The sequence below is a fragment of the Ovis canadensis genome, chromosome 7, assembly GCF_042477335.2.
Source record: "Ovis canadensis isolate MfBH-ARS-UI-01 breed Bighorn chromosome 7, ARS-UI_OviCan_v2, whole genome shotgun sequence".
In the NCBI taxonomy this organism is placed as follows: domain Eukaryota; kingdom Metazoa; phylum Chordata; class Mammalia; order Artiodactyla; family Bovidae; genus Ovis; species Ovis canadensis.
This window is the reverse complement of record NC_091251.1, coordinates 69,578,051-69,605,934: the sequence shown is the minus strand read 5'-3', so window position 1 is coordinate 69,605,934 and position 27,884 is coordinate 69,578,051. Positions and strand designations below refer to the sequence as shown.

The window sequence follows — 27,884 nt, the reverse complement described above, 5'->3', positions numbered from 1 at the left end:
TCTTTAGCACTCGAGGCACTTGTCTGAATTCCTTGGGATGAAAATCATTTCCAGCCGGTCGCTGGTCTCGTCTGGATGCAAGGATAAGTCATTTTTCTTCTGCATCTTCTCAACACACCGACCTTGCAAAGTCTGCACGTGGAAGCATCTCAGAAGGGTGACCAGGATGACCTTCATCATCACCATGGCGATGTACTTTCCCGCACAGGCCCGGGGCCCAAAGCCAAATGGCTGAAAGTACCTGTAAGGAACCTGGGAAAGAGATCAGACATTAGCCAGAGTAGTAAAGGCGAGAGTCATGCATCTCCATTTGATTCACCCTGAAACCACAGTCAGTCAGAATGCTCGGCTTTAGTGATTTAGCCATACTGCTTCTTCACAGACAGGAGTGACTATGACTCAGATAAGACTTTCTCCTTCCAGTTTGATTCACCCTTTGTGATACAGACACAACCTCAACAATCCCCAGTTACGCTTTCATGTAAAGTACTCGGCTAGCTCTGTGGGAAGGCCACATCTTTACTGCTGTCCTGCCAGTCACTGAGGCAAAGACTGTTGTGCCAGGCCATATAACCTGATGACAAGGACAAATTTAGGCAAAAGTGTGGATTCCTGTCCTTTTAATGCCAAGAATCTAAATATTTTTTGTTATACAAATATTTAAAGGGACACACCTCTCTGTCTTGTCCCCATTTGGACTTACATATTGTCTGGCACTTGAAGGATACTTAGTAAGTTATTTTCAACCAATTGGCAACATGGTATGGGTTGCTAATATACAAGTACAGTGAATTAGAGAACTGGTTTAACTAAGATCGTATCTCTTCCCATATGGAAATTGAAGAATGGGGTATGCAATGAACTATATGGATAATTCAGATTCAAAAGGAATCATTGCCTAGAATTTGACATATCAGAGGCAGAATCTCCAGTACATCTCAATTAAGAACGAGGTGGGAGTTCTTCTAATTACCAAGTCCTGTTTAGAATAGAGACTAGTACTTGTGGGGCCATTTGAAGAACCAAAGGCAGACTGCAAAAACCAAATCATTTCTTCTGATTTGATTTCCATCTAATCATCATAGATGATGCTTCAGCTGAATCTACATGATGACAAGGTGATAAGTTTAAGTGGAAAAGTGGGTTGCTTAAACAAACTTCACCTCATTTTAGGCAAATTAAGGGCCTGAATTGTTCATACTTTGATCTCGTGTGCCCTCCATGAAGACATGTCCAAGAGCTGGAGAGCCAGCCTCCTTGGCTTGAGGACAGAACTGATGGGCATGTTCTAGCCGGGGCAAATGTGTTCTCTCCTGGTGAGGCTGGAGGGGATGAGTAAATAGAATGAAATGTACAAATACAGAAACAGAGGGGATTTAACAGTTGATACTTTCAAGCGTGGCACACTCAGTTTTAAGGAAGTACTCTTACATTCTTGGCAAAGTTTTCAAGAGTAAATTCATTAGGCTTTGGGAAAAACTCAAGTCTGTGCAGAATAATGTTAGTCCCCCCTTTCACTGGGTAGCCATCAGTGACATCATCCTCTAAGGCTTTGCGCATGACTAGGTCCATGACAGGCTGGTATTGCATGCTCTCATTAATAAATTTTTCTACCACAGTTAGCTTTTGAATATTCACTCTTTATTTTTCTTTCACCTGTGGAAGCAGACAAAAAGGACAAAGAAGGTCCTGCTAATTTCAGTGTTGTTATAGGTCAGTTTGAAAAAATATATATATATATAATTATAATATATTAATATGCTATGTTTGGTCCACCAAGTCTTATGAAAAGTCAGATTTAAAGTCAATTATCTTAACATCTGAGGGATGTCATTGAGACATCTGGACTTGTGGAAAAATAAGGCCAGGTAACATTGGACCCACATCCCACATGGCAGCCATTGGCTGAGACTGTGTCTGAGGAGCCCTATAGAGAAACTCCTCTCTGAAGCATCATGTAGACCTACCCAGTCTGCTTCAAACATTTATCAGCTACCTCTGTGGTTCTTGAGTTTGGTCCCCTACTCTCAATTCTGGAAGATGTTAATTCTTTAGTCAAAGAGAGATGGTGAGTTTAATCATGTTCAAGGAAATGTTCTTTTCTGGTATCCTGTGCAGTCATCTGTGAGAAAATATCTCTGATTGTCCCTCCTCCCCATCTTATTAAGGACAACCTGATGCAACAGAGTGGCAAAAACCCTGTTTCTCCACCACACAAAAAGGGGTTCTCAGATCAGTCCCAGGTGAGCTGGGAATTGGTGGACACCTCCACAGTCTCAGATTGTTTGGCTCCATACTGGTCAGAGGGGCTCAATTTATCTTCAGAATTGGCAAAACTTTAAAGCATTCTCAAATGGGATATCACTTCTGCAGAATGAAAATCAACCCAGGGTCCCGAGGCAGCTCTGCTTTTGTACAGCTACTCTATTCAGGAGAAGTCTCACTTGATCAGAGAACTCTACCAACCCAGCCCCTCAATAGTGACTCCCCCTGGGGAATGGGAACAAGAGTGTAGATAAGAGTAGGAGGGATCAAGGGACATTACATTCTACTTTATAAATCTCTCCATTATTTGATTTCTTTCCAACCAGCATGTGTTTTTCTTATATCAGAAAAACATTTGATACCTGTCTGGCATAATGAAAATATGATACAATGACTTGCTTCATTATTCTCTGGGTGGGTTCTAGAAAGGTTTTGATATAAGATTATTAGGAGACAGAAACTGATATTCAGAAGGAATTGGTTTCTAATCTCTATTATCTGTTTGATGAATTCTTACCAACAACAGTCTGGATTCCCTTCATTACTGCCTCTTCAACCTGGAGATGTGTTGCAATGAGAAACAGCACGAAGAACACAGAGACAGGCATAGTGTCTGGTGCTGTGATTATCATTTCCAGTATGCACTGGTTTACATTCTGTCATGTCAGTTCACCACGTTTCTGAACAATGGAAAGGGGGAGACATATTGGGAAAGTGAAAGAAAGGTCAGAACAGGAAGCAAAGTGGCACTCAAAGATCAATCACCTCAATAAAATGAAGTCATAGGGATTATGCGTCGTTTGGATTGATGATAGACTTCTGCATTAACAACCTTCAGTCTAAAGCTGAACAATTTAACCAAAGAGGTCTGTGTGTTTAGTGTCTTTGGACTCCTTGGTTTTCATATTTTGTGTTGTGCAAACACAGATGTTTCAGACTTAAAGTCTTACCTGATTGTCCAGTAGTAGACTGTTGGATTGGACATGATAGATACTGGAACAGATACTCAAGAGCAAAAACATGCAACAATTAATAGGGAATTTTTAGGCACCTATACAGAAATAGTAACACACATATATTGTGAGGGATTATGGCTGGTGTAGGTCTGTACCTCAGCCAGAATCAACTCAGTGGCAAAATCCATAGAGTCTTCCAGTTTCTCTGCTATGAAAATACTGTCTTTTTTTTTTTTTTTTCTATCAGAGTTTCTATTTCATCTTTCAAATCTTTGCTGGAAAAATCACAGGAAATATTACCTACTTGTACACAGATAAGACATCTAGATAAACAAATTCAATTGCCATTTAAAATTTGCTTAATTGAAGTCATTAGTGTTTATGAATAACTGAGTTTATACTTAATTCTTTGCAAATATCCTTAAATTATATATGTTATATCAAGTTAAGGAACCAGAGTTAGCCAATATATCTCAGCACTGCTAGTAAAATCAAGATTGTAATGTGTGGTTAAGGGTTGAAAACTGGTACCAAAATGCTAAATCCAGTTATGTTTTCTGATATTTGATTGGGCCAGCACTGTGCTTAAATTAAACATCAGATCCCAAAGCTAGTGAATGCCATTGGTAGGAGCATGCATACCCCAGTCTGCCATAGGCACTTCCATTTTCTTTATCTCATATCCACTTAGGCCACTTTTATCTGCATAACCCCCAAGATGATTAAATGTGAGGTTCCTCTTCTACACAGGAATTATTCCTCTTGATATTTATCTCACACCTTGAAGTTTCTGCCTCAACTATTCTGACTAAATAGTTGCTGAATGAATGACTAGTTACATCAATAGGCTTCTGCATTTTGAGAGTGTGGTGGATGGTGAAACACCTTGGAGAAGAGTCAAGGTTCTGGCCCAGGTTGTTGTCCTTCCACATAACCTACTTTTAGTTTCTGAGGTGTATGTCTCTTTTAAAATGAAGAGATCAGACTAGATAAACATTAAGGCCATCTTGAGATCTCTATTCTGCTAGTCTTGTCTTTAAGTATATGCATTCATGTATAATTGTATTGTTCCCCAGTTTCAGGGAATACTATTCTGTATTAGGTTAAATGTACAATAAATCTTTCTTTCAAATTCTTGTTGACACATTTGCCTACACATTTAAACACTCAATTGACCTAAGTAGCCTCTATGTTTACGCTACTTTAGCAGAAGTAAGGGAATATTCTTTAATATTCTTCCTATTTTTAAAGTTTTCTCCTTTTTTTTTTTTTTTGGTTTCTCAGGGAAGATGTTTAAACATTGAGAGGTATTCTTCAGGAGAGTAATTTAATGTGTCATTCCAAATAAGGATGTTTACTATTGTATATGTCTGTGAGTATGCTTACAGGCACACATTCACACATCATTCCAAATATATAGCAGGGATATATTCACATTCATTTATTCATCTACCCAGCCATTTGTTCAGCAAATATTTGTTGAGTGTTTCCTATATTCACTCAGTGGTGGTCTAGAATGTTCATAACATTACTTACCTAAGCAGTGGTCCCCAAATGTCTGGGATGTACTGAAATGCCCTTAGACTTTGAATTCATAGAGAAAAGTTTTGATAGAGTTGAATCCATTTCTAAGTATCCGCTTCCTCCCTGTGCCAGAATCAGGGGCCTGTGAATATCCATTGGGATTCCTCCTATTCAGGTTAGAAGTTGCTCCTAATTAAATGTATGTATTAGAACTTGTATGTCATTAAAAACTAGGAAAATTGAGTTTAGTGATTGTTTTCGGAAAATACAAACTCTCTGACTTACAAACTTATAAGAATGCGTCTATTGGAACTCTGAATGTATTTTGTACAAGATAATTGTGGCTAGGTTCCTAGTCTAGGCCACAAACACCTTCAATGTATTCTGAGACTGAAAAAACCTTACACTTAACAAAATAAAAAGTACAAAATGATACATTTGTAATACTGGGGATTCAAAGAGGGAAAAATATGAAATTGGATATCTAGGGATGGAAGTAGATGTCCCAGAATCCTTTCCATAAATATATATATTTTTAAAGTGTTGGCATGATTAAGACAAGTACTATATGATCTCACTTATATATTGGATCTTAAAAAAAAGCAAAAATCCCAAGCTATTTGTTAAAAGAAGAGATTGGTGATTGCCATGGATGCTGCCTGTAGTTTGGGTGTGAAATGGGTGAAGGGGGTCAAAGGCACAAACTTCCTTTCAGTTATATGATTGATAGGTCATGGGGATGTAATATACAGCATGGTGATTACAATTAACATGCTGTTTGCATATTTAAAAGTTGCTAAGAGAGTAAATCTTAAAAGTGCTCATTCAAGGAAAAAATTTTATAACTATGTTTGGTGAAAGATGTTAACTAGATTGTGATGAATATTTCTCAGTATATTCATGTATTGAATCACTCTGTATACCTGAAAGTAACATAATGTTATGTGTCAATTATGCCCCAACAATAAATGTATTGGTATTATTGAAAAGGCATGAGGGGATGGAGATTAAAAGATTTCTCTAGGCCTTTAGCGCTTTAGATCAGAGAAGATATTACCTAGTTCGCGAACTGTTGGCAAATTTATATAGAGAGGGAATGTTGCTGAGCTAATTTCAAAGAAGACAAAGAAAACTGTTATACATTCTCATGCAGTAAGTTTCTATGGGCCTGCTGACCATAGTGAAGCTAAATTAATGTAGCTGTGGTTCAATATGATTTTTCAAACCACCACACAGTCTGACCACACTGAAGAGATTGCTGGGGTCCAGCCCCGGTGGATCCAGGGAATTCGAAGGGTGGACGGCGTTGGCGTGGAAAGACTTGTTTATTGATTGATATAAGATTAGATTAAGAAACTATAGCGTAGTAGGAAGATTAAGTGGAGGAAGAGGGCTGAATAGCTTGGTTTACGCGGAAGACCAATAAAATTCCAGACAAGGAATTTGCACCATCTACGTTGGGCCACCAGCGCCCACTTGAATATCTAAGGGTGCCTAGCCTTAAGCTGCCTTTCGCGTGGGTCTTAACAGCCAGGGCAAGTAAGTAGACCTGGCGAGCCTCCGCTCCCCAGATAGAGATTCAGCCTGAAATTAGAGTAAAGAGCAGAGAGAGGAAAAGGGAGAGAAGAGAGAGAGAAAGACACGGGGGGGGGGGGGGGGGGGGGGAGCCAGATTCCCAAAAAACCAGGCCGAGAGACTAGTTCGAGAAACTGGTCCGAGAAACTGGTCCCATCCTTTATTGTTCAGAAGGCCTTTTATACTTTTGATAAAACATGGAGATCAATGGGTAACACAAAATTATGTAGCGTTCGCAACCCAGATTCTTTCCGTATGTCATTTTGTATACAAAAGGTCTCAGGTGATTTACATTATCTTCTGGCCAAGAGGCTTGTTAACACTTTTTGGCTCTCTTCCTTAATGAATGTTAATTGTTTCCCCTGAAGTGTTTTTCTTTAATCTGCATCTCCTTAAAGCATTAAAGTTACATCTCTATAGGACAAAGGTGCAGTGGGTTATAACAAAGAAGGTACTTAACTCAAAGATCTAATGCTGCTAATACCAGGTCTACTACTTGTTTTTCTATATACCAACTATATCTAAAAAGAAAGGATATGAAAATTTGGCAGCAAGCATTGACTCAACAAATGAAACTTTTAATCAGTCCTATTCTAAAGATTTTGACTCCTCGGAAGCTCCTACATTCCTAGGATGTTTTAAGCTTCCTGTGCCTCCTGCTGTCAGGAGGCCTCAAACAATCACATGCGCAGCTGTAGGAGTCCTGCAGGCAGGCTAGAAAGCCATCAAAGGGTTTTTTGGATTGAAACACTTTTTCAAATGCAGAAGACTAAAGCCCTGAATTGACTTTTTCCAGAAAATGTCAGAAGAGTGGAAAAGCAGAGTACAAAAACCAGCAGATTTTTGTTGGGGTACATGCTTAGGAATTTCCAGAGGGGTCCCTGAAATCTGAGCACGCCTTGCGTATGTCAGCTTCCTTCCTCATGACCTTGTCACGGGCGGGATTCCTCACACTGGCTCCCGGCAAGAGATGAATCACTGACCTTCTTGATTCAAGTCACAGTAAGCTCTGGTTGAAGTAAAGAGAAGTGTTTAAAGGACCATGTGTCCAAATCATCCACCTGCTACTCATCGACCACTTGAGAACATGTAAGAGCAACATGAAACCGACTTTCTGGACACTAATATTATTGAATTTCAAAATGTGCAAACATGATGAAGTTAGCTCTTCAAGTTTAGGAACTTAAGGCACTGGAGAATTTAAGATACTCTGGACATCTGGGGAAGATATGAACAGAGGGATGGAGAGAGATAACATGTCTACTGCCTACTATGTGTCATGCTCTGAGTTGATTGCCCTACATAGAGGATCTAATTAACCTATATACCACCATGGAAAGTAGGCTATAATTTGTTTTAAAGAACTTCCCAAGACCATTTGGTTACCAAGTGGTAGAGATAGGATACAAATCAGGTCTGTCTACTTCTAGATCCCCTGGGCTTTCCTCTGGTTGTTAGAAGTGGCTTATTTAGTGGCGGGCTACTCATACTCTTAAAACCCAATAACTATCCAATAGGCCATTAGGCATCTGTGCAGTCTTCTGCTAGGGTAATCTGAGACCAAAGCAAACCCAATAATGACAATTTTAGGATCCCCCCAAATATAAGATACATAAACAAATAAGACATCTTATAAAAATTCATCATGAAAAAATTTTGTGAGTACTGTCATTTCCTACAAGTTGAATTAAGGAAAATTCATTCAGAAGCAGCACAACAATAAAATGATTTGGTTTTCATTTCTTCAGACACGCATAGATAATTCTGACAAATAATAATGGTAGCTTCAGCCAACCCTTCTCTTCAACTCAAAACACACTTCAGTGTTCTAGGTCCAGAGATGGGGCTCTCAGCCTCCGAGGTGAAAAGCACCCCTGGGCCAAAGGCTACCTTTTCCTCTGTGGTCTGGTCACACGGGCCTGAAGTGCTGTAAGAAGTGCTTCACCAGCATCTTAGTCAACAGGTCTCTGTGGTTTTGGGGACAAGAAAACTTACAGAGGCCAGCAATAGCTAAGACCCAACACCAATCAGTCTTATCAATAATTATTCTAAAATGTGGTACTTACACAGACTTCTCATGCTTCCTGCATAGCCGAGAAAGCTTAAAGATGTCTGGTTTGAGAAGGAGAGCTTGCCATGCATCAAAATAACCCTGGATTTTAACCATGAGGGTGCTTTCTGGAAAACCAGAAAAAGGTCAGAGCATGTGAGCAAAAATATGAGTCCAAGAAGGATATGCTGATGAGAGAAGATCCCTGTAGACTCTCCTAGCAACTTGGACTCTATGCAGGACAAGGTTCTCTTTCAGTGGGTGTTTCAGCCACATGAATGTCATCAAACAAATCAACACTAATTTATCCTACTTGTTTATCAGAGATATTTATAGTTTTCAAGTTTGTGTTAGGGACACAGCTTAGAATTTCATATCCTTCTCCTAGACTGAGCCTTTAACACCTTCTGTTTTCCAGACCATGGAAAATAAGAAGTAATTAAAACTGTTATGGCCTCAATTCTGGCACCTGGCATGGCAAAAAGCCTTCCCATTCTGTTGTTTATATTTCAGTCCAGTGTGTAGAATTCATCTTGGAAACTTCAATGTCTTGTCCTGTGTGTTGTGCAGTCAGCTCATTAATGGATATTTTTGAATTAAATTGAATACCAGGGAAAAGGTAACTACTTATTTTTTCAGATTATACGCATGGGAAGGGAAGAGACATAAGCAGATGCAGAATCTGTGGTTCATAGAAATGAAGGTTGCCCAACACCATACAGCCAGTGTGGCTGGCAGCCCCGAGGCTGCAGCCCAGTCCTATCTGACCTCAGGGCCGTGTCCTTTCCTATTGGTTCACTGGGTCCCTCAGGCCCATTGAGAGTTTAACAAGGACCTTGTGAGCAGGGGGAAATACATATAACGCTGTATGGATTATGCAGGTTCTTAGCCACACAGTCTGCATCCATAAGTTAACAGCTGTACAGTGCATTTTACTTTACCCCTTCTATGAATCAAGGCTAGTGGGGAACCAAGAAGAAGGGACTTCTAAAATAGGTAGCTGTCAATCCTTAGGAGAGATGTGTGTGGCAAGAAAAGTACCTTGAGAGTCCCTATCTGAAAGGGGATCCAGGCAAGAGGCTGTGACTAAAGTCCTCAGAGCATATGGGGCTCCCATCCTGATGTCAGTCAGACAGGGGTCCTGTGACTCTTGTAAGGAATAATTAAAGAGCAGGGGAGAGGAGGTGAGGAGACTGGAGAATAAAAAGGGAGGGCTTTTCACTTGTTTGCTTGTCCAAATGTAGTTGATCAGGGAGTAGGTGTGATAGCTCAGCTGGTGTGGGTGAGAATGAAAATCATGCCTTGTTCTTATGCCTGTGATGTTCTTCCCTCAGATCTGCAGGGGGTACAGGGCTACACTTCATCTGGGACTTTGTTCAGATGTCCATTCCAAATCAGAGGGTCAGAGGCCTTTCTGACCACCTTCCCTCTCCACAGTAGTCTCGGCCTCTCTCCAACCACCCCATTCACTTTATAGCCCTTTACCCTACTTTTTTTTCAAGGCACGTATTTTTGCCTAAAATATTACTAGATAGTTAACTTGTTTACTGTCCATATGTCCACTGGGAGGTAAACTCTTTGAAGGCAAGGACTTTATCTACTTCACTACTCTAACCCCAGAACCTAAGCCTGCCATATAATAGGCAATCAATAAATATTAGTTGAAAGAACATATGAATCAGTGAACACTGCTAGAAATCAAATCAGGAGAAATTACATTAAGCTGACAACAGCAGGATGGAATGAATCCACATGATTGATATTTGTTCTTTTGTTGGTTAGAGTTGCATATATGTGTTTAATGATTTTTTTTCTGTAGTGTAGTGAGGAAAGCATCTTCTTAAGTGAAATATCTTTCCAGTGTTGTTGTTATTGTTAAATCACAAACTTTATGTGAAACAACTTTTTATACTGCTTTCACATGCTGCTGCTGCTGCTGCTAAGTCGCTTCAGTCGTGTCCGACTCTGTGCGACCCCATAGACAGCAGCCCACCAGGCTCCTCCGTCCATGGGATTCTCCAGGCAAGAGTACTGGAGTGGGGTGCCATTGCCTTCTCTGGCTTTCACATAGTAGATACTAATTTAATGATAGTTATCATCATTTCCAGCAGCAGCAGCAGTACCCTTATCATCATATAGGCAGAGTCAAAGTTTTCATACTTAGTGACTTTGAGGGAGAGGTGTGTTTGTCCATTTATGTGTTGTGTGTGTGTGTGCACGTGCATGTGTGTGTGTATGGAGAGATAGAATGTTTCTTTGTGTATGTATGTGTATATACACATGTATATGTGTGTGTGTGTGTATATATATATTTTGGCCAAAAGAATGGCCAAAAGGTGTGTAATGGTTAAATACATAGGTTTAGTGATTAGATGTATTTATGACCAAATGAAATGATTGGAAACTTAAGTTTCTAATCTGAAACGTAATAGATATGTTTGGGTAGAATCATCCTATTTCCTAGAGCAATGAGGAGAGATACAAAAGAAATAGAAAATGGCCCCCACTATGGTTTTTTATGATCTTATACGTGAGGAAGGTAGACATACCAAGAAAACACTTTAGGAATACATGGAAAGATTTAAAGAAGAGCAGTGTACAAAAGAGTATATCTTTCCATGAGTTCATTATCCTTTTCATGCCCTGTTTAAAGGGCTGAATGTCAAGTCATGAGAATGAAAATTTCAGTACCATCCAAGGGGATCCCCAGGAAGAGCATGTTAGAGGTGTTCAGCATGTTGTGCCACATGAGGGTCAACACATCCACATAGCCCAAGTCATTGCGGACCTCCTCCAACCTGTCCAGATGCTTGGTGATGGAATCAGCACAGGTGGTCACCATGCGCACCAGGCCAGGGCCGGACAAAGCTGAAGGGGACAACATCAGAGTGAGCTACCTCCAACTCCAGGGCACACAAGCAATCAGGGAATTTTGGCTTTTTATGTTTGGAGCTTAACTGACCACAGATTTTTATTAAATGAGTGGAAATTTTCATCTTTAAATTTTCTTCTATATTCTGCTAATTGTCTAGTATCCAGTATCATGTTTTTTTTTAATCACTTTTATTTTTTATTTTTATTTTATTATTTTTTTTACTTTACTTTACAATACTGTATTGGTTTTGCCATACATCAGCATGAATCCACTGCAGGTGTACACGTGTTCCCCATCCTGAACCCCCCCTCCCACCTCCCTCCCCATACCATCTCTCTGGGTCATCCCAGTGTACCAGCCCCAAGCATCCTGTATCCTGCATCGAACCTAGACTGGCAGTTCATTTCTTACTTGATATTATACATGTTTCAATGCCATTCTCCCAAATCATCCCACCCTCTCCCTCTCCCACAGAGTCCAAAAGACTGTTCTATACATCTGTGTCTCTTTTGCTGTCTCGCATGCAGGGTTATCGTTACCATCTTTCTAAATTCCATACATATATGTTAGTATACTGTATTGGTATTTTTCTTTCTGGCTTACTTCACTGTGTATAATCGGCTCCAATTTCATCTGCCTCATTAGAACTGATTCAAATGTATTCTTTTTAATGGCTGAGTAATACTCCATTGTGTATATGTACCACAGCTTTCTTATCCATTCATCTGCTGATGGACATCTAGGTTGCTTCCATGTCCTGGCTATTATAAACAGTGCTGTGATGAACACTGAGGTACATGTGTCTCTTTCAATTCTGGTTTCCTTGGTGTGTATGCCCAGCAGTGGGATTGCTGGGTCATTAGGCAGTTCTTCAACATAGTTCTGGAAGTTTTGGCCACAGCAATCAGAGCAGAAAAAGAAATAAAAGGAATCCAAATTGGAAAAGAAGAAGTAAAACTCTCACTGTTTGCAGATGACATGACCCTCATCATAGAAAAACATAGAAAAAACAAGAGACTTCCAGAAAAACATCTACTTCTGCTTCATTGACTATTCTAAATCCTTTGATTGTGTGGATCATAACAAACTGTGGAAAATTCTTAAAGAGATGGGAATACCAGACCATCTTATCTGCCTCCTGAGAAATCTGTTCACAGGTCAAGAAACAACAGTCAAAACCGGACATGGAACAACAAACTGGTTCCAAATTGGGAAAGGAGGATGTCAAGGCTGTATATTGTCACCCTGCTTATTTAACTTCTACGCAGAGTACATCATGCAAAATACCGGGCTGGAAGAAGCACAAGCTGAAAGCAAGATTGCCAGGAGAATATAAAAAACCTCAAATATGCAGATGACACCACCCTTACGGCAGAAAGTGAAGAGGAACTAAAGAGCCTCTTGATGAAAGTAAAAGAGGACAGAGAAAAAGCTGGCTTAAAACTTAATATTCAATAAACTAAAATCATGGCATCCAATTGCATCACTTCATGGTAAACAGATGGGGAAACAATGGAAACAGTAACAGACTTTATTTTCTTAGGTTTCAAAATCACTGCAGATGGTGGCTGCAGCCATGAAATTAAAAGACACTTGCTCCTAGGAAGGAAAGCTATGACAAACCTAGAGAACATATTAAAAAGCAGAGACATTACTTTGCCTACAAAGGTGTGTCTAGTCAAAGCTATGGTTTTTTCAGTGGTCATGTATGGATGTGAGAGTTGGGCCATAAAGAAAACTGAGTGCCAAAGAATTGATGCTTTTGAACTGTGGTGTTGGAGAAGACTCTTGAGAGTCCCTTGGACTGCAAGGAGATCCAACCAGTCCATCCTAAAGGCATCAACCCTGAATATTCATTGGAAGGACTGATGCTCAAGCTGAAGCTCCAATATTTTGGCCATCTGATGTGAAGGGCCACTCACTGGAAAAGACCCTGATGCTGGGAAAGATTGAAGGCAGAAAGAGGACATCAGAGGATGAGATGGCTGGATGGCATCACCGACTCAATGGACATAAGTTTGAGCAAGCTCCAGGAGTTGGTGATGGACAGGGAAGCCTGGCATGCTGCAGTCCATGGGGTTGCAAAGAGTTGGACACGACTCAGTGACTGAAATGAAGTGAACTGACCCACATCTGACTTTTGACTCTTAAAACTGTAAGATAAGGAATGTGTAGTTTGAAGCCAAAGACTTCAATTTCAGCAGGGTATAGTAAAGAGATAAATCACTAAATAAGAATATTTGGAATCTAGTTTCTGCTCTTCCATATCTGGCTGTGTTGCCTGGGAGAAAGTCACTAGCTCTCTAGAAATGTATTTACTTAAGTATGAAATTCAGAGGTTGAAAGAGATAATGCACCCCTTCTCAGTTCTAAAATTCTCTTAAGTTATTTGCAAATTGCTTTCTGTTAAAATATCTGGGATGTCAGCCAGTGGTTCAGCGAACATGTTGCTCTGTTAAATCAACTATATGGCTGACACACTAAATTATTAATTGAAGTGACATTAAGTGTATAGAGAGCCAATTCTTTTTCACATCCATAAGGTCGATGTAAAAACAGGAAGAACCAAATTGAAGTGGTTAAATGTGTAGGCTCTGAGGTTTTCTTCTGTGCTACCTTTTATTAATGGTGGAAATTGAGCATGGTACTTAACTTCTTTATGCCTCAGTTTTCTCATTTGCAAAATGTAGGTGATATTTACCACATGGAGTCGCTGTGGGATTAAGGCATCCAGTGTTTAAAACAGTGCCTATTACAGAGTACATGTGTAATGAATGCTGTGCTATGCTCAGTCGCTTCAGTCATTTCGAACTCTGTGACCCTATAGCCCTCCAGGCTCCTCTGTCTCTGGAGATTCTCCAGGCAAGAATACTGGAGTGGGTTGTCATGCCCTCTTCCAGGGCATCTTCCTGACCCAGGGATTGAGCCTGTGTTTCCTGCATTGTCAGGCAGGTTCTTTACACTACTAGCACCACCTGGGAAACCCGTAATGAATGCTGCTGCTGCTGCTAAGTCGCTTCAGTCATGTCCGACTCTGTGCGACCCCATAGACAGCAGCCCACCAGGCTCCGCTGTCCCTGGGATTCTCCAGGCAAGAACACTGGAGTGGGTTGCCATTTCCTTCTCCAATGCATGAAAGTGAAAAGTGAAAGTGAAGTCGCTGAGTCGTGTCCAACTCTTAGCGACCCCATGGACTGCAGCCCACCAGGCTCCTCCGTCCATGGGATTTTCTAGGCAAGAGTACTGGAGTGGGGTGCCATTGCCTTCTCCAGTAATGAATGCTAGCTCTTACTATTTCAAAACTGTGAAGCAGCAGAAGTTAATGATCTCATAAGGCATAGTCATAGACAAAAAAGCAGAATTTAGCCAGATACCTGAATACCTTTCATAAAGTAAGTTCTGACAGCTTTCCAGATAACTGGATGATTGTTAAATATGATGCATTTCTCATGCATGCCGATTAACTGCAAGCCAAGTTTGCTGCCAAATCGAGATGTATAATGATTATGCTTCATTACGTGGAACACACTCGAGGACCTACAGAGAGAGCAAACCTTGGGGTTACTTGTTAACGGTCAAGAGAACTCAGTGTGATGAGTTTGCTAAGCTGGTGTCTCTCGTAGAAAATGCCTGTTGATCTAAATTCAGTGCACAATTTCTAGTATTCAGATTAAATGAGCACCTCCTTCTCTGTGTTAGTAAAAGAACCTCCTCTGGTTTAAACATGTCTACCTACTAGCTCTCTGTTTGAGCATTACTAAAGATAACAAACAATACACACAGAGTTATTTGTTATTTGCCCTTCTCTAATAGCTAGTCTCTAAAATATTACCCACTAATGTGGTGAAAGCTGCAAGGCTGTAAGAAAGTGCATCCTCCACACCACGATGTTTCCAGGAGCCTCCAGCCCTGAGGCAGCCCCACTCCAGACAGTGCCCTTCTCCTTGCTCCCCACCCCCACCCCCAAGACCCCCCCTCCCCGCATAAAGGAGCCTCAGAATTGGGAGATGCTGGAATAATTGAAATCTCATCTCTTTAGTCTGGAAGCAGCAGTTCTGCCTTGTACCACTGATTCCTCAGAGTCTCTAATCAGGCCTGGCCTTTCCAGGGGTATCATTCTGGGACTGAAGGATATACCTTGGTACCTCTGCCCTGAGCTTGGCTGACTTGGGTGGGCCTGGAAGCCTCGTGTGGCAGTGACAGTTGTTCTCCTGGAGCTCTGCATCCATCATGAATCACCAAGGTCTTCAGGGTCACAGAGTTCTCCCAAGACATAGGATATATTGAGCCATTAGATAGCCCTTGATGTGGCATCCGTGGGACTTTGCCAATAGCCCAGGCTTCCTTGAGCTTCCCAGTTCTTCTTCCACTATTGTGCCTTTTATCCTCACTCACATACCCAACTCTAGACAGCCCTGGACTGGGCTTCAGAGCAACTAGGAAGGTGGAGGCAACTCTTCCCCACTCATCTCCTCCTCCAGGACTTGTTTCCTGCTCCCAATCCCAGTCTAATTTGGGCACAATAAGCGAGGAGCATTATAGACTGTTGTAAATTCCTAGCTGAAGACAAACTGGGGTCTCCATGTGTGCAGAGAATATTGTCTTCTTAGGACAGTGGTACAGAATTCTTCTACAGAGAGCCTCACTTTGTTGAGATTTTTTTATTAAGACTGCTTATAAGTTAGGGTACAGCATTGGCAAAAAAAATCAACCATTTAAATAATTTACAATTGAGAGGATAAAGGATAACAGGATAGTTCTCTTTAGTATAAAATGTAGAGTAGCTTTATTTATTCCATTGTGTATTTAATACTGACATAAATCCAGATACTTCTATTTGTATTCCAGGAAATTAATATGATTGACACACAGATAGAATTTTGCCCTATGTACAGACATCATGCCATAGAAAGGACTGAACTTCTTATTAATTGATAGATTTCAGAATTCTAGCTATTCTTACCATCCCCTCCCTCACTCTATAATCAAAGCAGCAAGTAAGTCGTTTGTATACTCTTACTTCACAAATTAGGATCAACAAATTTTAAGTTCTTAGAGGACAAACAATACTATTGTTCTACTCTGACATTTAGAGCTTTTGGGTATATCATAAAACACATTGGTGTGTCCAAATGTTTTGATGAATTCTGTCCAGTTAAAAACTTCAGCCCACAGGGAGCCAAAACCAGCACTCTGTGACAACCTAGAGGGATGGGATGGGGTGGAGTTGGAGGGAGCTGCAGGAGGGAGGGGACATATTTACACCTATGACTGAGTCTTGTTGATGGATGGCAGAAACCAACACAGTAATGTAAGGCAATTATCCTCCAATTAAACATTTGTTGTCGTTTAGTCTCTAAATCATGTCTGACTCTTGTGACCCCACGGACTGTAGTCTGCCAGGCTCCTCTGTCCATGGAATTCTCCAGGCAAGAATAGTGGGGTGGGTTGCCATTTCCTTCCCCAGGGGATTTTCCCGAGCCAGGAATCGAACCCAGGTCTCCTGCATTGCAGGCAGATTTTTTTTAACCAACTAAGCTACAAGGGAAGCCAATTAAAAATAAATAAATTTAAAACAAAAACAAAAACTTCAACCCAACTTAATGTTAGCTAATAAAGAGCTAACGATTAAATCAATTGTCCACCAGGGGTCGCCAATATCTCAGAGACAAATCGGAGTCAGAGGCTCTGACTTGGCAAAGAACAAAGTAGGCAAGACAGAAATGATATACACTTCTTTAGGCTTTAAAATAAATAGGTTGGCTTTCTCTAACTGGAGTAGATCAGGAAAATGATGAAGGGAATGTTGGTGAGGAGCTAAGGACACCAGCCCAGAGCTCTCCTGACATTCAGGAGAACTGTAGAGACCGCCTTCCCCCAGTTGGGGCCAGCCTGTAACAGCAGGTGAGCGAGATATTACACTGACTGACTGAGAAGAGATCAAAGAATCCACAAGCTCAGAATGGATAGTGGACAGTGTGAGATGCCTGGTCCCCGGAGTCATTATCCTTCTTGAAACACGACTGAAGTCAAAAGCCACCTCCAAAGATGGCAAACCTATTGTCTCTTCAAAATAAAAAGTAACCAGGAAGTTAGTGTCGGTAGTAAAGAGAAGCCACCCTCATTTCTGAGTTTAAAGAACTCACAGACCCATGGTGAGGTTCAAGATAGATGAGTACTAGAAATATGGGGAGACAATCAATGGAATAACTGGTACCAAACATTCAAAAACACTTGCTTCCTGTCGGCCTGTTCTGTGCCTGTCACTCACACTCCATCAACCCTACCACGTTTTCCCTATCCTTTGCCCTCTAATATTCTTACCCAGTTCTGATACTGAGGTCACTGCAAGAGAAAGTGAATATTAACAGAGAGACCTGACTGCACCCATCCCAAGCTGATCAAAGTTAGTATCCACAATATGAGACCACCTTCCCCAGCCTCCTGATGCGATGCAATATGAAGTGCATAGGATTAAACAGGAAAGTATTCTTACAAAGTAGCCTGAATCGAGCTGAGCCTAATAGACCTGGTGTTCAGTTTATAAACAATACCGGGAATAGAGAGTATGTTCAATGACATCATAATGAGACAATGAAAGAAGTATGAAATGTGGGACATCTTGTAAGACAACTGACATGGTCTCTTCAGAAGGTTAAGGTCAGTGGGCAAAAAGTAGGGCAATCGTTCTTAAAACTTTCCTGTTCATTTGAACTTTTCTTACTAGAAAGTTAGAAAAGTATCTCTTGTCCAAATAAAGTCTCTCCCTTTCATGCATCCTCAACCCCCTTGACCCTCTGCTTAATTTGTCTAGTTGCCTTGTAAAAACTCAACCCTGATTAAAGCCAACCCTTAGTTAAGTCTGTGGTTGCACATGACAGCTGAATGGGGCTGGAGAAAAGGCTATTGATGCACGTGGATATGGGCTTCCTAGGTGATCAGTGGTAAAGGATTTGCCAGTGTAAAGTGGTAAAGTCTCCTGCCTGCCAATGGATGAGCTACAGGAGGTGTGGGTTCAATCCCTGGGTTAGGAATGAACTAATCTCTGTTAGTTCATCCCTTTTTACTGGGGATGAACTTCCATGTCCCTATTCAAGGCCAATTCCACATGTCACTCCTTTGTCATTTCAGCTGGCACACTCCTCCTTTCTGCTGCGTCGATGGTTTTCCTCTATGACTCATTGTTCCCACGAAAGCACACATGTCATAGTCTTGTATCTTAGCAAACAAAAAGACTTGGACCAAATACCCCTTTCAACCTTATTCTATTTCTCTGCCTCCTTTAGGGCAAACTCCTTGAAGAGTTTGTACCTGCCACCTCCAATTCTTCTCTCCCCATTCTCCACAGTGGCCACATTTTGCCCCCAGAACGCCACTGAACTCCCCTTGTCAGGGTCACCCTTAACCTCCCTGGTGCTAAATGCAATGCTCACATCTCTGTCTAGTCTTGTGGCACTATCTGGATACTTGACAGTTCCATTTATGAAGACCTACAAGACCTTTTAGAACTAACACCCAAAAAAGATGTCCTTTTCATTATAGGGGACTGGAATGCAAAAGTAGGAAGTCAAGAAACACCTGGAGTAACAGGCACATTTGGCCTTGGAATGTGGAATGAAGCAGGGCAAAGACTAATAGAGTTTTGCCAAGAAAATGCACTGGTCATAGCAAACACCCTCTTCCATCAACACAAGAGAAGACTCTACACATGGACATCACCAGATGGTCAACACCAAAATCAGACTGATTATATTCTCTGCAGCAAAAGATGGAGAAGCTCTATACAGTCAACAAAAACAAGGCCAGGCACTGACTGTGGCTCAGATCATGAACTCCTTATTACCAAATTCAGACTCAAATTGAAGAAAGCAGGGAAAACCGCTAGACCATTCAGGTATGACCTAAATCAAATCCCTTATGATTATACAGTGGAAGTGAGAAATAGATTTAAGGGCCTAGATCTGATAGGTAGAGTGCCTGATGAACTATGGAATGAGGTTTGTGACATGGTACAGGGGACAGGGATCAAGACCATCCCCATGGAAAAGAAATGCAAAAAATGCAGAATGGCTGTCTGGGGAGGCCTACAAATAGCTGTGAAAAGAAGAGAAGCGAAAAGCCAAGGAGAAAAGGAAAGCTATAAGCATCTGAATGCAGAGTTCCAAAGAATAGCCAGAGATAAGAAGGCCTTCTTCAGAGACCAATACAAAGAAATAGAGGAAAACAACAGAATGGGAAAGACTAGAGATCTCTTCAAGAAAATTAGAGATACCAAGGGAACATTTCATGCAAAGATGGACTCGATAAAGGACAGAAATGGTATGGACCTAACAGAAGCAGAAGATATTAAGAAGAGGTGGCAAGAATACATGGAAGGACTATACAAAAAAGATCTTCACGACCCAGATAATCATGATGATGTGATCACTAATCTAGAGCCAGACATCTTGGAATGTGAAGTCAAGTGGGCCTTAGAAAGCATCACTATGAACAAAGCTAGTGTAGGTGATGGAATTCCAGTTGAGCTGTTTCAAATCCTGAAAGATGATGCTGTGAAAGTGCTGTGCTCAATATGCCAGCAAATTTGGAAAACTCAGCAGTGGCCACAGGACTGGAAAAGGTCAGTTTTCATTCTAATCCCAAAGAAAGGCAACGCCAAAGAATGCTCAAACTACCGCACAATTGCACTCATCTCACATGCTAGTAAAGTAATGCTCAAAATTCTCCAAACCAGGCTTCAGCAGTACGTGAACTGTGAACTTCCTGATATTCAAGCTGGTTTTAGAAAAGGCAGAGGAACCAGAGATCAAATTGCCAACATCCGTTGGGTCATGGAAAAAGCAAGAGAGTTCCAGAAAAACATCTATTTCCGCTTTATTGACTATGCCAAAGCCTTTGATTGTGTGGATCACAATAAACTGTGGAAAATTCTTAAAGAGATGGGAATCCCAGATGACCTAACCTGCCTCTTGAGAAATCTGTATGCGGGTCAGGAAGCAACAGTTCGAACTGGACATGGAACAACAGACTGGTTCCAAATAGGAAAAGGAGTACATCAAGGCTGTATATTGTCACCCTGCTTATAACTTCTATGCAGAGTACACCATGAGAAACGCTGGACTGGAAGAAACACAGCTGGAATCAAGATTGCCAGGAGAAATATCAATAACCTCAGATATGCAGATGACACCACCCTTATGGCAGAAAGTGACGAGGAGCTAAAAAGCCTCTTGATGAAAGTGAAAGAGGAGAGCGAAAAAGTTGGCTTAAAGCTCAACATTCAGAAAACGAAGATCATGGCATCTGGTCCCATCACTTCATGGCAAATAGATGGGGAAACAGTGGAAACAGTGTCAGACTTTCTTTTTTTGGGCTCCAAGATCACTGCAGATGGTGACTGCAGCCATGAAACTAAAAGACGCTTACTCCTTGGAAGAAAAGTTATGACCAACCTAGACAGTATATTCAAAAGCAGAGACATTACTTTGCCGACTAAGGTCCGTCTAGTCAAGGCTATGGTTTTTCCTGTGGTCATGTATGGATGTGAGAGTTGGACTGTGAAGAAGGCTGAGCACCGAAGAATTGATGCTTTTGAACTGTGGTGTTGGAGAAGACTCTTGAGAGTCCCCTGGACTGCAAGCAGATCCAACCAGTCCATTCTGAAGGAGATCAACCCTGGGATTTCTTTGGAAGGAATGATGCTAAAGCTGAAGCTCCAGTACTTTGGCCGCCTCATGTGAAGAGTTGACTCATTGGAAAAGACTCTGATGCTGGGAGGGATTGGGGGCAGGAGGAGAAGGGGACAACAGAGGATGAGATGGCTGGATGGCATCACTGACTCAATGGACGTGAGTCTGGGTGATCTCCGGGAGATGGTGATTTACAGGGAGGCCTGGCGTGCTGCGATTCATGGGGTCACACAGAGTCGGACACGACTGAGCGACTGAACTGAACTGAACTGACAGTTCCATCCTCCCTGACACTCATTCCTCACCTTTCTTTCAGACCACCACACCCTCCTGGTTTTCCCTTTTCTGTTTTGCTCTCCTCCTCAGCTCCTTTGTTAGTTTGTGAGTACAGTGGAAGGTCTGAATGATCAGATCCTCCTTCTTAATATCCCATTCAGTGGTACTAGGCAAGTCAAGTCAACATGTCTGAAATGGAATCCTGATTTTTCCCCATCCAAAAGATGTTCCACCCACCTCGTCTTCTATACAGCGCATATCTACCTGGTAATAGTGTGGGCTACCATCCTGGTTTGCCTGGAACTATCTGAGTTTTACTATAAAAATCCCACAACATGGGGATAAATTTATGCACTATTAAAACAGATATATAAACACTATAACGATAGATAGTATTTAGACTGGTAGCAGATGGGCCAATTTGACCCCAGTTAGTGTATTAAGTGCTATTCCCTTATTGGTGCTACCCACATTCTTCTTTATGATATTCTTGCAAACACCAATATATACTTACGGCATGAAGTGTCTGTGGCCCCTCGTTATTTACAGCACCCCTGCCTGGGGAATTGTGCACACTTTACCTACAGATGATCAGATGCCCTCCCCCTGCCGCCCCATGCTGCTCAGGCAGAAGCCCAGCAGCCCTGGTGCCCGACTTCTCCCCACCCAAAGTTCTGCAGCCCTCACCACTTCAGAACTAAGCTGAATTGAAAAGTTGGGCCATAATCTCGGCACAGTTGTAATGATGACAGATATCAAACTTTCAGAAGAGAAAAGGCCTGGCATATTATTCAAAGAAAAAGCTCTCTGGGGTCCAGTGGGGTCTCTTCAAGAGGTACAGGAAGTTCTGGGAGGATCTGAAGAGCAGCGAGGGAAGGAGATGGGGACAAACACATCCTATTCCTGTGGGGAGCTCAGCCCTTAACAACAAAATCGAGCGGCTCAGAGGCAATTATAGAGAACACAGAGACTCCAACCAGAGAAAAGCCTGTGAGGACAGGACAGGGCAAGAACTGGGAGAGCAGGGATGGAGCTGGGTGCAGGCAGGTGGCTGTTGTCTGTGTCCTCAGTGTGAAGTAAGCACCTGACAGTTTGGGGGATGGTAAGGTCACTTTCCTGTAAGGTGCAGACTGGTCAGATGCCACATGCTGTGATAAGGATCCTATTTCAGGAATTGCCTGTGAGGTTCCTGGGCATTTATCTGGGGATCTGAGTATCTACTGTCTACGAGCTATGTCTGTCCTGGTCATCTGGTCATTTCTCAGGTGCTTCATTCTTCCCTCCAGGTCTAGTCTTGCACCTCCACCACCTGACCTAGACTTTGGGGGAAAAATTAGACAAATCCACTCCAACCTACTTCAGTATCTCCCCATACTGAAGGGAAAAGCCCTCTGTCCTGGAAGCTTCTTACCTCCTCTCCTCCCTCCAGCTCTGCAGCATGCTGCAATCACTTGGGGACCTCTAAAATCTACTGATGACTGGGTTCCCTCCCCACTGGAGACTGTAAAAGTTGGGTTTATAGCCAGGGCTGTGGGGTTATGAATAGAAGCCAGGGTAAGAAGCACTGCTTTAGTTCTTAAGCTGCAGGTGTCCTCCTTGACTTAAGTAATAAAAAGATATCTTTAGCAATAGACATCAAAATATCAAAATGAGTTTGTTTTTTAATACGAAAAAACCCCAGACTTGATTTTTAAATATATCCCCAATTATTAACAGTCTTCAGTTCAGTTCAGTTGCTCAGCCATGTCCGACTCTTTGTGACCCCATGGATCGCAGCACGCCAGGCCTCCCTGTCCATCACCAATTCCCAGAGTTCACTCAGATTCACGTCCATTGAGTCCGTGATGCCATCCAGCCATCTCATCCTTGGTCGTCCCCTTCTTCTCCTGCCCCCAATCCCTCCCAGCATCAGAGTCTTTTCCAATGAGTCAACTCTTCGCATGAGGTGGCCAAAGTACTGGAGTTTCAGCTTTAGCATCAGTCCTTCCAGAAAAGTCCCAGGGTTGATCTCCTTCAGAATGGACTGGTTGGATCTTCTTGCAGTCCAGGGGACTCTCAAGAGTCTTCTCCAACACCACAGTTCAAAAGCATCAATTCTTCGGTGCTCAGCCTTCTTCACAGTCCAACTCTCACATCCATACATGACTACTGGAAAAAGCATAGCCTTGACTAGATGGACCTTAGTCAGCAAAGTAATGTCTCTGCTTTTGAATATGCTATCTAGGTTGGTCTCACTTGCTAATAATGAGGGTTTCCTCTCCACATACCCAGACTCTCATGAATTCTCCATACATCTTGTTGTAGTAATTTCAGGCACTGCCAATCCCCATCCAGAGAAACCTGCCGTAGGAAATGAGGGGCCCAATTCCCAGAAAGTAGCTGAGACCTAGGAAAGTCATCAGATCACAATCAGTATTTCAGCACCACTCAAAAGAGCAATTGCTTAAGATACTGCTGTTCTTGTTCCTATAAATCCAAATGTCCTTTTACATCTTCTGATGTATGTAGGTGAGTCACACACACAAAATAATTAAAACAACAACACAAGTTAACATGAGGCTCTTCATAGCTCTATGAATGAAAAGTAGTCCAGATTCTATACCATGCCACCTCCTTTTGATCTTAATAATTTCAGTCTGAATGGACTGCAATAGATGTCTACTTGACTCTTGCTGTGTTAAATGGTATCAGTGGTGTCAGATACAAGTCAATCAGTCCCTCCGAGAATAGGAATGAAAATAAGGACAAGTGACCAGCTGACAGATTTGTGTGGCTGCCGAGTTTTGTCTGGAAACTTTGGATTTGAAAGCACCAGTGAATGGAATGGGTAGGTTTGAATGAATTTGTGGTTTTGGTGTCATCTTTTTAATGTGAGAAATATGGTCTGCAAAGACAGTGTCCAAACAAAAGGCATCCATTTCTGTTTTTTGGGTTTTTTTCCAGAAAGGTTTTGGTTTAAGAAGAGAATCTTAAGTTAAACCTCATTAGACAAAATAAAACAAAGCATTGAGTAACGAGGCAGAGGGTCTGATCAGTGTCTCGACCAGAGTCTGAGTCTGGTGACATGGTTTTTCTGAAGAGCAGTGGCCCTCATACCCTTGCTGATGTAGATGGTGATAGAATTGTAAAGAGTGTTAATCTGGTGAGCAGCCAGGGGATTTGCTGTTGCTTATATCAGAGAACAAACCTGGTAGCTTTATTTCAGGGGTGATGGTGAAAAGTTAATCAAAAGCTTGTTGAAAAGATTTTAGGAGTCCTATTGTAAGGTAATAACATTTCTATATCTTACTCCTGAATTCCATTCTGTCAGTGAATTAGTCTTGGGGCCAAAACTCACTCAACTGTCTGAGACAGTACAATGATGATAATTTAGATAAGTTTTTGTGTGAATTATTTAAAGTGGATGTCAAAGCCCAAATCTGATAAACAAGATTTATTACTTAACTTTGAAGTAGCTGAAGTAATGTGGAAAAGATGGTCAGGGTTTTCTTTTTGCCCTTAAAATGGAAAGTCTTCGTTAATGTCTATATAACAAAAACAAGTTTGGGAGTCTTAGGTCAAGAAGTCTTAATCTTATTATTGTTCTAATAACACTATGAGCAGTTGACTGACTGATAGAATTTTTTACTGGACTGGGGACACATGCCTGCTATGAGGAATTTTCCCTGAAAACTACAAAACAGTCTGATATTTCTGAGAATTCTGTTAATCTAATTGTGTAGAGTGGTGGGGTTTCTATTAGAATTATCTGGATAATTATATGCTTTTTAAAAATTTTTTATTTTTTTAAATTAATTATTTTAATTGGAGGCTAATTACTTTACAATATTGTAGTGGTTTTTGTCATACATTGACATGAATCAGCCACGAGTGCACATGTGTTCCCCATCCAGAACTCCGCTCCCACCTCCCTCCCGTCTCATCCCCCAGGGTCATCCCAGTGCACCAGCCCTGAGCACCCTCTCTCATGCATTGAGCCTGCACATGTGATCTGCTTCACATATGATAACGTACACATTTCAACACTACCCTCTCAAATCATCCCACCCTTCCCCTCCCACAGAGTCCAAAAGACTGTTCTTTATATCTGTGTCTCTTTTGCTGTCTTGCATGTAAGGTCATCGTTACCATCTTTCTAAATTCCATATATATGTGTTAGTATACTGTATTGGTGTTTTTCTTTCTGACTTACTTCACTCTGTATAATAGGCTCCAGTTTCATCTACCTCATTGGAACTGATTCAAATGCATTCTTTTTCATGGCTGAGTAATATTCCATTGTGTATATGTACCACAGCTTTCTTATCCATTCATCTGCCGATTGATCCACAGAGCTTGTTGAAGATTCTTTCAGGGTGTGATGTTTCAAAGGATCCACAGTCCACGGTGGTCGCCATTTTTCTTCCACTCTCCAAGGCCTATCTAGCCCTTATGGTGGCCCCACCATCACCACCACACCCAAGAATAAAAGAAACTAAAGGGTGGGATGACAAGAGGGAATAAGTTCAAGAAGGGAGAGAGCGGAAGGCAAGGATGAGGCAAAGTGGGAGGGAGACAGGACAAAAGGCATTCCAGAGGCATTTTCACCTTCAAAGCAAAGGTGGAGTGAATTTGAATCAGAAGAGCAATCCTGGAATTTTACCTTGTTTTATTCCATCTTAAACTTATTTTAAAGGATACTTCTACCAAGTATATTTTACCAAAACAAAATGCAAACTAGAAGGGATAATCTAAGATATTTTTAATGCTTTCACTTAACATGCACATAACATGTACACACATGTGATGATTGTTGTAGAAATACTCACCTGAGTTCATTTGCTAATATATTGTGGCTTCAGCCGTATCCTCAGGTTTACTCTTTGTCATTTTCAAAATTGTTTTACCCTCATGGACCAAAACCCAAAAAAAACATTCTCTGTAGATATAGAACTAAATGGCTATAATACCTGGTATTGAGGCTGTGTTTTTAGAGTTCCAAACAAACAAGAAAGCCAGTGAGCAGCAGGATTGCAGTGCTGGCAACAGTCACCCCCTTGGCCACCATGCCGGTGACATCATACTGCACTGGGTTCAGCACTTCCAAAACCATTTTGTGGTCCTTGATCTCAGGGGAAGCAATTTAAAGTCCTGTAGAAATCAAGGGGCAGGAAAATTAGAGAATCCCCCAAAGGTACATCTAGGACTTCTATTGCTTCAGAGGATGCTGTACTATTGAGATGGGTGCTTTGTTTGATAATGTGCTGGGACATTTAGACAAGACAAATTTGTGATTTCAAGTCAGAACAACCAATCCCAAGAGAGAGCTTTTGGTTTGAAGTGCGACATTTCTGACCTTTGCAAAGTATCAGGTTCTTTTAGATGCTTGTTCTAATAGAACCTTATCATCTTGCCCTTGAGTAGGTAGAATGCTTAATTAAGAGCCAAATTTCTTACTGAAATACATGAAAATGTAACTTATTCCAGAGATGGAGTCATTCTGTGACTTCATCAGCATTTTGTTTAGGCAATCTTTTCTCTGGAGGCAACCTTCTTTTTTTTTTTTTTTTTAAAGCAATCCTTCATCCCCTTCCTGCTGAAAATTACTTTCCCCAGAGTAAGCTTTTTACAGTAATGAGAACTTTTAATTTCTCACTCTTCATTCTTCTTCTGACTCTGATCATTTTTATGATCATTACCTCAAACTCTTCAGCATGTAGATTGCTTATTTCTACTTAATTATTTTGGGGGGAATTTATCTTATTCTTTGATTTGAAACATTTCTTTATAGCCTCATTTTGCCTATTTCACTGTTTTTATTCCTATGTATTTGGTATGTTGATTTTGCTTCTGATCTTGGAGATTTCTTTATGAGGAAATGTCCTGCGGGGCCCAGCAGTACACTGCCCTCTGGTCACCTGAGCAATATACTTTAGGGGTGCCCTCTGTGTTGGCTGCGTGAGTCTTTCTGTTGTGGCAGGCTGACTGTTGTGGGTATGGTGATTGACGTGGCTGCACCAAGGTCAGGTTGGTTGCCAGGCCCTGCCTTGTGCATAGACTGCCACCTGTAGTGGGCAGGTCCAGGTCATGAAGTGGCTTTGAAGTCCAGGAAAGGGGATCCTTGGGCTAATGCTGATCTGGTGGTGACAGAGCTCGGTCCTGGGGTGGCTGCTTGTGGGTCCAGGACTCCTAGAGTTGGGGCAGCCTGTTGATGGGTGGGACCATGGCTCAGAAGTGCTAGGCCTGATGACCCCTACTGGTGGGCAGGGCCAATTCCTCGCTTGGAATTGGGTGACTGTGCAGTCTGGGGTGACCCAGAGCTGGTGACAGGCCACTGGTGAATGCCCCAGATCCTAACACAGCTGGCTGCAGGGCATGGTTTTCCCAGGGCTAGTGTTCACCTACTGATGCATAAGGCAAGATCCCAGGTCTAGGGCTGGCCCACTGGTTGAGTGGATCTGTGTCTCTGGCTGGAAGGTCCTTAGATTTCCTTAGGTCCTTAGGTGTTAGCCTGCTGGTGGGCAGTGACAAGGCAGGGGGGGCTTTTCAAGACTAGTGCTGGCCCCCTGCTGGGCAGAGCTGGGTCCCAGGGTCTCTGGCAGCAGGGCCCTAGTTTGACACCCAGAATTTGTGTCAGCCGGCAAGGGTTAGGGCCTAACCCCATGCGGGTGAGGCCAGATTTAGGGCTAATGGGC

General features: G+C 41.8%; 1 pseudogene; it reads right to left on the bottom strand.

Annotated features, from left to right (window-relative positions):
* Window positions 1-3: 3 nt before the first annotated feature.
* Window positions 4-26,302, bottom strand: LOC138444175 (aromatase-like; annotated as a pseudogene).
* Between the last annotated feature and the right edge of the window lie 1,582 nt (window positions 26,303-27,884).